Genomic DNA, 11,932 nt, shown 5'->3' with positions numbered 1-11,932 from the left:
GCAAAAAGTGCTGGTAATAATCTTGCGGAGTAACACTGGAGAGTAACACCACAGTGCATTTAGCTCAGGAAGGTTCCTCCAATGCTTCATTTATTGCCTGCTTTAGGATCCACCGGGACCATCCGTTATGAAAGGAGCAGCCCAGAGCTTATTCCGACGGACCATCCGACCATTCATGAGAACAATAAACAAAGATCGTGTAAATGATCAGCTGAACTGCGAACCTCACACTGCTGTAATAAAAAACAAACAACTTTTTTGTTTGTAAAAATAGATTTATATAAGCTCTCCAAAGATCATGCGTTATATTAACTGATCAAGGTGTGTTTAAGGTTCCGTATAATCACTTAGCATTAATAATCTTTGCTGTATTATAGCCTTTAGGATGATCACACCTGAATTGAATTCATTTTTACTTAAGTGATATCACTTAAGGATAAGTGACGGATGGAGGGAATTTTACTGCAGTCACAGAAATCCTAAACATGGAGGAGAAGAAAATAAGATGTATTTAATTTTACAGGCTATGGGACAGATTTACCAAGTGGGGCAAATTACTGTGATGCCTCAATCGCAGTGGGATCTACTAACAGTGAGCTATAATTTATTTACAAAGATGCAGCCAGTCTACTTCAGTAATAACCCGCCTTCTGCCAAGAGCAGCGCAAATTAGTGGCTCGAAAATCAACAGACCCGAGGAAGAAGGGTGTGTGTGGGGGTGAGGGGCTGGCAGTTTTATTGACCAAAACAATACAGTGTAACTGCAGGTTTTACGCATGTGTTTCTCTCTGAAAATAGCTGGACGGCTCAGACAGATGACAGGAGACTCAAGGATAACCAGTATCCTCTTCTGATAGAAATCGCTGATCATTATTACAAACTGTTCTGTGTGGAACAGCTGACTGGTACAATGTGCAGAAGAGCACAAAACATTACTGACCTCAGATCAGGATTCATTCATTAATAGCTGCATTTTCACAGTTCACTTTTATCCGTTGCAGATTGTGTAGAGAGAAGTCGCTTGCTGCTTGCGCAATGCTGAGAATAAGACAGCTCAGTTCAGCTTATTTCTGCTCAGTTTCATTAAAATACCACCAGTATTATGAGGAGCAGTAAGTGGAGCTCCCCTCTAAACACTCAGCGTGCGGACTGAGCAAAGAATTAGGACAGAAAGTTTTGGCACTGCGCTCACACCTTTGAGTCATCCAAGTGCCGATTACGCAGTCGTTATAATAGCATCTCCCCATCTTGGAAATAAACACTCCTACTACACCCTCACAGCTACAACAGACAGAAGACATGATGATTTTTTTCAACGTTAGATTTCGTGATATTCGCAGTAAATTGTGTGCCACAGACTGTAATTCAGATTCGCGTGACTCATTTAAATATTTTCCTACTGAAACTCTTACAAATACATGTGCCAGAAGGCGCAAAAATGCCACTGCTCACAACTTTCAGTCATAAAAATGACACCTCTATAATAAATCGAGGAGGTCTTAAACGGCAGAAGAAGCCCTCAGACGTTAATAAGTCCGGCTCTATTCCTTTTCCTTTAAATTCCAGCCTGATTTATTAAGTGCTGTTCTCATTGAAATGACCCGCATAAGCTGTGGTGAATTAAGATGCGCAACTTTCTTCTACCCTGGAATCACTTAGTGTTCGGAGAGAGCAGGACCAGGACTGAGAAGATGTTTTAGCTGGAAGCAAAATCTTAGTCTCTGTATTATTGTAGGGCCTTTACCTTAAAGCGCCCTGAGGCGACAGTTTGTTGTGATTTGGCGCTACATAAATAAAGCTGAATTGAACTGAAGTTGTGAAATTTGGCGCACTTCCTCAGGACAGTCTCATCATTTTTACCCAGTTATGTGCTACTACCTTGATGCTCCAGTGCCACCTCTGGGACAAAAGTGGACCGTAACTTGAGATCCATGTGGCCGATGTTAGAAATCGAGGTACCCTTGGAATCTTTGGATCTCCCTATTACGTCGTTTTCCTCAATATTGGTAAAATTACGCCCTATTGAATTTTTTGATTTTCTAAAGCGCTTGCCCATCAGAGCCAATCAAACGTGGTGTCAAAGTCCCCAAACAGGAAGTGAGCTCATATCTCGTCAATGCTTTAACAAAAGCGTGTTTTACCACTCAACTTGCTGGCAGTTTTTTAACACCTTGCTATTCTCACAACTTGTCATCTGTCATTCTCCCTTTCAGACTCTTTCAGGCAACCCACCTCCTCCCCATCTCTGCCACCCAAGTTTCCCAGAGCTCCTTCCAAGCCTCCATCTTTTTCCTTCACAACCACCGGTGTCTAGATTCCGGGGGATCCTGCCATAATTCCTATCTGCTATAGTGGGCCATCAGTGTCTAATTGCCCAATAGCTAATAGCATTCCCTATCAATAAATCATGTTCAGTTCCTCCCAATGATCTCTCCTTATTGAAATGATAATAGATCAATGCTGATTACACAGATTTACAAGCTATATGAATGACATAACTATTTTATATGTACAAGATAAAAAAATCCTTGTCAGCATTACTGGTCATTGTAATCCAAGAGAAAAAGGGCAAAATGCAGAAAACCTCAAAAGACAAAAGTTTACCAGCCTGTGTAATCAATAACTTATCAAACACACACACAGAAATGGAAATCCAATTCCTGAAAGCACTTTGTTCTTTAGCACCTCACCAAGTCTATCAGCTGGACTAGTGTTCCTGTATAGATGTATGGTGGGATTTAAGCAGTAGTGTGTGAGAAGGAGTTTTATATATCTACCCTTTGATCTTGGTGGCCTCTGAGAGTGATGGGAGGCTTTGATCTCTGTTCCTTTTGGAGTGGACCGCATCCCAAAGGAGATGACAGCAGGATGGTGAGAGGAGGCAGCAACGCAGACAGAAGACGGATGAGTGGAACACGGAAGAAAGAGAAAAGAAAATATAGCAGCATACTTGATGTAGGTAGGGGAGGGTAGAAGAGAGATGAGCAAAAACACAGCATGAGATTTGCTGTAGATGAAAGCAGAGGAGTCACAGAAGCAAAAGAAAAGATGAAGAATGTAAAGAAAAAAGAGAGGATTTCTCCCAGGGGGAGATGATGCAAAGTCTGTGCCTTCCTATGTGGACACGAGCTGGGTTCATTTACAGATTTACTTTAAAGAGTCGGTTCACCAGTTTGCAACAACAACAAAAACAATATCAATGACTTGCAGTCGACTCCTTTATCCTTACAAATTTTCCCAACTTTTGGAGATATTTGCCTCTGAGGTTCCTGCCTTTACTCCAATACAATGGATGAAAAAGGAGACTGAAACACTCAAACACACCGTCACAAGTCTTTAGGCAGTATTTCTTTGGTATAAGCACTACGTTGTTCTCTCTGACAATATAGCACTTTAAAAACATCTCTGAATGGCTTCTGATTACAGTGCACTGTTATTATTCTGTCTGTAAGCAACCTACACTGCAAAAATTACCTGTTTAAATATAAGGAAAAAACTACTTAATTTGGAAAGATTCAGACTATAATCAAGTTAAATATTCTGCCAGTGGATTGAGATAATTACACTTGATAAGATTTCTTGAAATAAGACAAAATATCTAGTCTTTAGACAAGTGAGAAATAACTTAAAAGAAGTTGTGAAACACTCATTCGAAGTGCTTTATTAAGTCAAATAAACTCAAAACTAGCCTGCCAATGCTTCTTTCAGTGTTTTTTTCCTTCTCACTTTGAGAGAAAAACTCTTAAAACAAGAGGAACTAACAGATGTTCTTCTGAATTCAAGAATTGCTAATTCTACGTATTCTGTCTTAAAATAAGAAAGCATTTACACTAAATGAATTCGAAAACACAGTACAATACACAACAGCCTTTATTTAAATTGCTTCTCCAAATAGCAACAATAGTTTACAGCATTGCACACATGAATGTGCAAAACAAACCATTTTGAGGTTGTAATGCAAGTAATGCCATACATTATACATGGTGTCATTGAACTAATAGTAACTTTCAATTACAGCTAAAAACTGGTAAAGTTAATTAACTCTATCAACATTTAAAGCTACTGAAACTCACATTATAAAGCAGAACATTTGAAGAACAGATGATGTGTTTGTATTAGATAAACAAAAATGAAGAATTTAAATGTCTTTTTTACAGCTCTTATGTCAGGATAAAACTTTCCAACACAGACTTGTGTACCTGAACAACTCTACTCCTGAATAAAAGCCTTCCACTCTGCCATGGCTTTTTTGTATGAGCTTGTGGTGTCTCGCTCATGGATACTGTCCTTTAACACTTCAGTCTGAATGACAGACAGAAGGGTTGCCACACACTTTGGATATGTGAGATGCAAGGTGTAGTAGTATGCCATCAGATACAGCAAACCTTGACGGAGGTCTTCTTTGGCAAATGTGGTGATGGGTGTGGTTCCAATTGCCATAATACAGTGGGACCCATCAAAGAGCAAAACAGGGCTGAAGAGAGATCTCCTCTGAAGGTAGATGGCTGGATCTTCTGCTGGCTAAAGAAAAAAGGACAAAACAGAGAAATAAATCAATGTTTAGTTCAATCCTAAATGACCTAAATTTGATTGGCAACTTAATCTTGAGACCACAGAAAATAAGGTGTCACCATGAACAGCACTATTATTCCAGTTTTATTTAATCAGCACTATCATACACAATCATATACATATTTATGTCTCTGAAAACAGCTACATGATGTATTAAAGATAGCAAAAAGACTAACCTCTATTTTGGTTCATCGGTGGCTTTAACACCTTCTTCCAAAGACCATAAAACTGAACCACGGAGCAGAAGTCCTCCCATCTTGCCTTTACTTCAGTTATGAATTTGTTGTTCTTATCCAGGATCCGCTGTAGCTCATCCATCACCTATGGTGCAGGTGTAAATGTTAAAACCTGCACCAGTGCTTGCTTTGTAGGAAAGCCACAATAAAAAGTAAGTCACTTACATTGTGAAGCTCCTTGAAACATGGATATGCCTCTAGAATCTTTGTTGGAGGTGTTTGTTTAGGTGAAGACCTAGTTCCTGCTTCACCAGGGCCAGCTTTGTCTGGTAAGGTGGAATAGTCCTCCTAAGAAAATAATTCAAAACATAAATATTGTAGGTGTTACAAACAAAATTGCACTACGCATTTTTAGATCAAAGGCAGCAAAAACTTGCCTCTTTGTGAAGATGAGCCCACAACTGTTTCCTCCTGAGAAAGTTTTCTGGACCAGGAAAAAGATCTCTTAAATCATCACGACTGAGGGTGTGGATTAAAACCTCATCTATGTTGGCAGCTGTAAAGAGAGGTCAAATAGTAACAAACCTTTTAGAGTTAAAAAACTTGGACCTTTTAAATTTAATGGTATTCAACTTGACAGGGCAAATTAAAAACCAAATTGTCCTCTTACTGTTTTATCTCCCATCTACAAATAAATGTAAATAGAATAAAATTTTGACATTTGGGTGTTTTGAGATTACATAAATAGTTAAATTAATTTCAAATTTGAAACCAATATCAGCATGGACAACTTTATTTTATTAAAGACACTTAAACTTGACATACCATTTAGAACTGATACTGTAACATCATCTAGTCCATCCATGATTTTCTTGTGTCTTCCTTTTTACTGCGCCTTTATCTGCGGGCATGAAAAAAACATGACATTGAGCCAAGGCTCAAAAAATCATGCTCAAAAGTATGTCAGACCATTCAAACAGTACAACACCTTATGGACTTTTCAAATACAACACATGTATTTTCCTTCTGTATACAGTGGACCCAGAGTGATTGACAGGAGCCTCAACTAGTGCAGAAACTAAACTATCAGCGTTTTCCTCCACAGCCTGCATAGGTCCCTCAGCTAAGACATGCATACCTGCCTCTGATCTGCATCTGCCGTTCCTACTTTTATTAGTACTAAGTCTGTCTGCATGTACTGTTAATTACATCAAACATGTACATATTTTATGTGGAAAATTGTATTCAAACTTGTAACACTATTGGTTAGTCATGGTAAACAAAAAAAAAATCGCATTGTAACGTAAATTGCTGCACCAAACCTGTTAGCTAATATTAGCTAAGCATGCTTAGCTAGCTGGCTTTTAGGCTACAGTGGCAAAAAACTTGTGGACGTATTATGAGAACTGATAGTCCATCCATGGGTAAACTGATTGCTGGACCAGGCTGCTGTTTTCCCAGTAGTACAAAATTTTTAAATCAAATGCTGTAAAAGTTCTCCTTACCTCAGCAGAATGCAGTCCAAGCCTGCTTCTTCGCTCCCCTTCAAACGGTTACAGGACAGACGTGACCACATGAGGGCAGTCAGGGGGGAGTAGGTGCAGACCATAATAATCTTTCTAAAACTTGTAAAGTAATAACAGGCATAATAGGGGGATATTATAACTATAAATTACATGTTAATTATTACTCCTGTTGTGGTCCATTTCTGAATCACAATAACTAGAGTTTAAACTAGATTTAATGAGAGTTTTGATGTAACCGACCCCCCTCCAGATTTGGTAATGACCTGCAGCGCCTGTATGAGCCCGCCAACAACAGCTCAAAAGTGATGTGAAGCAGTAAGGTATTTGTTTCTGCTCTTGCTTCTTAGACTGAACGTTTTGTCTACTTTCTTCTGCTACATTTAAATTTACATTTCTAATAGAGGTTTACGAACGTGTGTTGTAGAGCTAGCAAGACTTGATTCTGATTGAAGATTTTCATTAGGCTAAAAATTTTAAACAATGGGCATCTAAATTGAACTTCAGAAATGTCTGTAAGTCACTTGTGAACCATAATTAGCTTTCTGAATGCTGTCAAAATGAAATGGGCACTGAGCATCCAATATTTGTACGTGAGAAGGAATTGGGTCCTGTCTCTGAAGTGACAAATCCTGAGTATATTGCAGCAAAGATAAGAGATTTTTTTGGGGATAGGTGGCATACAACATGGAGTCAAAGTAAAATGGCTTATTCTCAATGGGAACAAGTACATAAGTGAAAAGTCTCTAATAATCACCAGTGTGAGTGACACAGTTCCTGTTTTTGGACTTATTAAAAACATTTATGTGGTAGACAGTTCATTAGACCAGCTTTGTGAGACTGTGGGCTTTAATACAGATCTTTTAGCATGTGAAATTGTAGTTCGTAGTCTCGCCCAAGCAACAGAGTTTATAGATGCTGAAAAGCTAGTTGATCCTACATCATATTATCCAGTCAGTTTTAAATGCAGTATGTATGCTCTGGCAAAATATAACCTTGATGATGTCATTGCACTTAAAAGTTGAAATGAAACAGTGGAAGATGTGCTGTGATTTATTGCCTATGTTGTGGCTGTGGATTCTTACTACATAAAATGTTACACTGCAGGTTTGTAAATATTGTAAATAAATGTGTTAATGATGGGCCAACAAACGCCTAAGTGACTTATTACTGAGAGGCCTTAAAATAAGCTTTCACATCTAAAAATGGTTATGAAATATACAATGTGATCTCAAACAGTGTCTCAGTGATACAATTTAGCCTAAAATGCATGTAAAGTAACTAGTTTAAGGATTTGGTAACTAAGTAAGAAATAAAAGAAATATATTCTAAAAACAAGTTTTATAATCTTACACATTCAGCTCCTGCTTAGTATATCACTCTCAAAACAAGAACAAAAATACTTTTTGGCTCAATGTAAGATTATTAGACTTAGATAGACAGTCAATTTTTGCAGTGTACAAACTAACATTCCATACTGTGTGTCATGGACTTCTCATGGATAGAAAAATATGGATCTATCTGTTGTTGTTTACTCATTTTTAGTGCTGGTTTAGATTTTTGTGTTTGCTTTTGGGCTCCCTGTGATCAGTCAAGTAAAAGACTTGCTTTCAGTTTAACCTTGTTTGCCTCCACTCATCCTGTATTTGGGTCCTCACGATTTCCACGCTCCAAATGGTCAGCTTCTACTGATTGTGACACTGGACTGACTTTAAATATGTTCCAAGGATACTGGTAGTCACTGAATGTTTTAAAGCAGGAGTGTCGAATTCAAACTTAAAGTTGTGGCACAGGAACTAGAGTGGGTCGTCCAACAATCAGGAGGCCAGTGGTTTGATCCAGAGCTACTTTCATTTGCATGCATATAAAACTAAAAGACTGACTTGCTCAGATATCTTGAGTGTAAAGATTCTAATGATTATTTTAAATATTTAATAAAAAAAAAAATCAAAGTAACACAAAGGACACAGACCCAGACCATCCATCCATCCATCCATCCATCCGCCCATCCATCCATCTCCGCTTATCCTGTTCAGGGTTGCGGGGGGGCTGGAGCCTATCCCAGCTGACATAGGGCGAGAGGCAGGGTACACCCTGTACAGGTCACCAGCACAGAGAGACAGACAACCATTCACACCCACGGGCAATTTAGAGTTTCCAGTGAACCTAACCCCAGTACCTGCATGTCTTTGGACTGTGGGAGGAAACCCACGCAGACACAGTGAGAACATGCAAACTCCACACACAGAGAGAGAGGGAGGGGCCTGGGCCAAGGTGGAATCAAACCCAGGCCTTCCAGATGGTATTCTACCTGTGAGGCAGCAGTGCCTGATTGGAAATAGTGGACCCAGACCGATCGTGGCCAAATTTGAATGCTTCAAACAAAAAGAATGCATCCCGGAGCTGAGAGGGACGGACTTCGGGATCAACGACCAGGGTGGCTGTAGCTCAGTAGGTAGAGCAGGTCACCTACTGATCGGAAGGTCAGCGGTTCGAATCCTGGCTATTCCGGGCTACGTGCCAATACATCCTTGGGCAAGATACTTAACCCCAAGTTGCTCTCCGACCGTTCTGTCGGAGTATGAATGCGTGTGAATGTTAGGTAATTAAAAGCACTTAGCTTAGTAAAAATGGAAGTGCTTGTATGAATGGGAGTGCATGGGTGAATGCAAAACAGGTTGTATAAGCGCTTTGAGTGCTCATACTGAGTAGAAAAGCGCTATATAAGACCTAGTCCATTTACCATTTCCCAATGAGATCCTGGAGTGACACACAGTCCTGTTCCTGATCCGGAAGAAGTTCATCCAAGGAGGCACTCGAGCTGTCATCGCGGTTGATAAACTGTATGTGAACAGACAGCTTTATTACAACCAGAACATCACTCCATGGCTGTACTGATCTACCAGGTGATCTCTATCCACACCAACACCTTTTTCTGATTCATCTGTTTTTTCCTACTCTCCTTTTCCACTGATCTAAAGGACATGTCTCCATAAGATAATTAATGCTGGTTCAATCAGCACAGTGCCTTGTCTTTTTTTTTTCACTTTTTAAAATAACTTTAAATGGTTCTTTGGTGTCTGCACTCTTTTATTTCACTTGTATCACTTCTTTCACATCTTTTCTCTTTTTGCACTCAGTAATTTGTTTACATCACCTTCAATGCTGCAATTTACCACAGAAACATACAGCGCACACACACACACACACACCCACACACACACACCTTTAGTGAACAATCAACACTCCAGCAGTTAGTGTAAACAGGAGCACTCTCAGGTTTGTCACATGGACTGTACGTGGAGTTGGTTTAAAGGGAAAAGAGGCTAAAAATTGTTAATTGGTTAAATGATTTACACACTGACGTCTTTCTACAGGACACATCTGTCCAAAACATCTGTGCACACATGTGCTCATCAGCCTGCTACAACTCCAAACAAAGAGACGCAGCCATATTGATTAACAAAAAGATAAACTTCACCATTAGCAACTCTACAATAGATCCAAAAGGTAGAATTATAATACTTATATATTCAGAATGGGTTTATGTATTGCTAGTACATATGGATCAAATATATATAAATATTAGAGGGGTCATATAAATATATGACCCCTCCTTTTTTCATGCTCTTGTCAGTCTCTGATCACTCTGACACCACACTTGAATGCAGACACTGACAGGCTCAGTGCAGCAGTGAGTCAGAGGAGCTGGCAGTCTGCAGATATTCTTAAACAGTACATGAAGGATTTTGGTCTTTGCGATGCTTGGTGTTCACATCACCCCACTCTGAGAGATTATACTTTTTTTCTCACCAGTACATCACTCACACTCTCGCTTAGATTACTTTTTTAGTTAGCAGCTCCATGATGATGGATATCACAGACACTCAGATTCATCCTATCACTATCAGTGTATCATGCACCGGTGTCTATGTCTCTGACACAGAAAAGAGTCACACCACCAATCAGGAACTGGAGATTTAATATATCATTACTTAAAGAACAAGATTTCATTAATCTTGTTCTTAATAACAAGTGAATTTTCTCTTTGCGGGAGAATAAAAGCTGTTTCTTCTTCTTCTTTTTCTACTTCTTCTTCTTCTACTTCTACGACTACTACTACTATTACTACTACTACTACTACTATTTTTAAAAGGGGTGGGCAACATATTTAGAAAGTAATGATCTGCCAGAAATATCATCATGTGTTCTTTGGGAAGCAGGAAAGGCAGTAATCAGGCTCAGACTCAGCTTTGTTGTCACTCAGACTCTGAGACATAGTGTGAACTAAATGTAGTTTCTCATGTCTCTGTGTTGGTCGAGGCAAAATCATATCTTACTGCTCGCATAAGAAAAATAAAGAAAAAACACTGGTGTTAGAGTTAGAACAAAAACATTAAATCTTTAGAAGCTGCCTGTGCTGCTCACCGCAAGAACTTATAATTAGCAACCAGAGGAAACTGGAATTAAATTAAATAATAAGAATGCACAATTTCTGGTGCAGAGGCTGGGTTTTTCCACTTCATTAGCTCCAGCATCAAACATCATCACTGCTTTAAAAGCCTTTGCATAAACATTTTTTAAAAACAACCAAGTCTTCTCCTATCCCACGTAAACACACCCATTTGGAACAATCCAGATTTATGTCAGAAAAACTAAATACTGAATTTTCCATCATGTCATAAGAAATGGATAAAAAATCTACAGCATGTTCTTCAAGACAGGAACTTTATCTCATTCCAAAAACTTATATCAAAATATGGAATCAACAACAGTAAATCTCTAGAATAACAGCAGTTGGGGGAAAATTTAATCTCAATCAACTGAACGTAGAAATACCTACACAATTTCTAAATCTCTGTACCCTGAAACTGCTATCAGAAATATATGTTACTGTTAAAAATTGATAACTTGATTTCCAACAGCAAAATAGGAGCATGCCACTGTGCATTTTAGGTGACATAAGTGAATTAGATTTGGAGGCAAATACATCACATATAGTTCTTACTGCATCACTAAGAAAGCTATCCTCATGAATTGGAAATCCAAAAATGAACTGTGTATTACTCACTTATGAAATTTACTACTAGATCACATTAGTCTGGAGAGAATGTCTGCCTCTCCTAAAAACTGATTGGATGAATTTGATTCTCTCTGGTTCCCACTGATCAGCTCCAGCCCTTGGCTGAGTGGCTGGCCTCCTCTGTGGGAGTCAGGGTGTAGGGTCCTGGGGCCTGGGGTTGACCATTTCTTGGTGGGGTCCCTTCCTGCGTGGGGGTAGTCTGTGCAATTCCGGGCAGGGTGGGGTGGGTTGGCCCATAGTGGGAGATCAGGTCTGCATTTCAGGGATTCTGGGATGCCCACAGGATGGATGGAACAGCTGTCATACAATTATAGGGTAGTTTGGGTGGGCTGGGTGCAGCGTGTTTCAGACTCTGGCCAGTTTGTTTTATCCCTTGTTTGTGTCTATTGTTGAGTCAGTAGGTGTCTGGTGTTGGGCCTTTGTGTGGGGTACCCTCTGTGGTGGGGGCGGTGGGTGCTGACCAGTGATGCTCCAGGGTGTTGTCACAGTGGGTCCTGGGTCCGCTTCTCCCTGCCCTGTGCTGGGGTGTGGGGAATCAGGGTGCCTACTGAGCCAGAATGAATATGTGTGTGTGTGTG

Source organism: Archocentrus centrarchus, chromosome 17 (assembly GCF_007364275.1).
Source record: "Archocentrus centrarchus isolate MPI-CPG fArcCen1 chromosome 17, fArcCen1, whole genome shotgun sequence".
Taxonomy (NCBI): Eukaryota; Metazoa; Chordata; class Actinopteri; order Cichliformes; family Cichlidae; genus Archocentrus; species Archocentrus centrarchus.
This window is presented reverse-complemented; position numbering follows the sequence as displayed.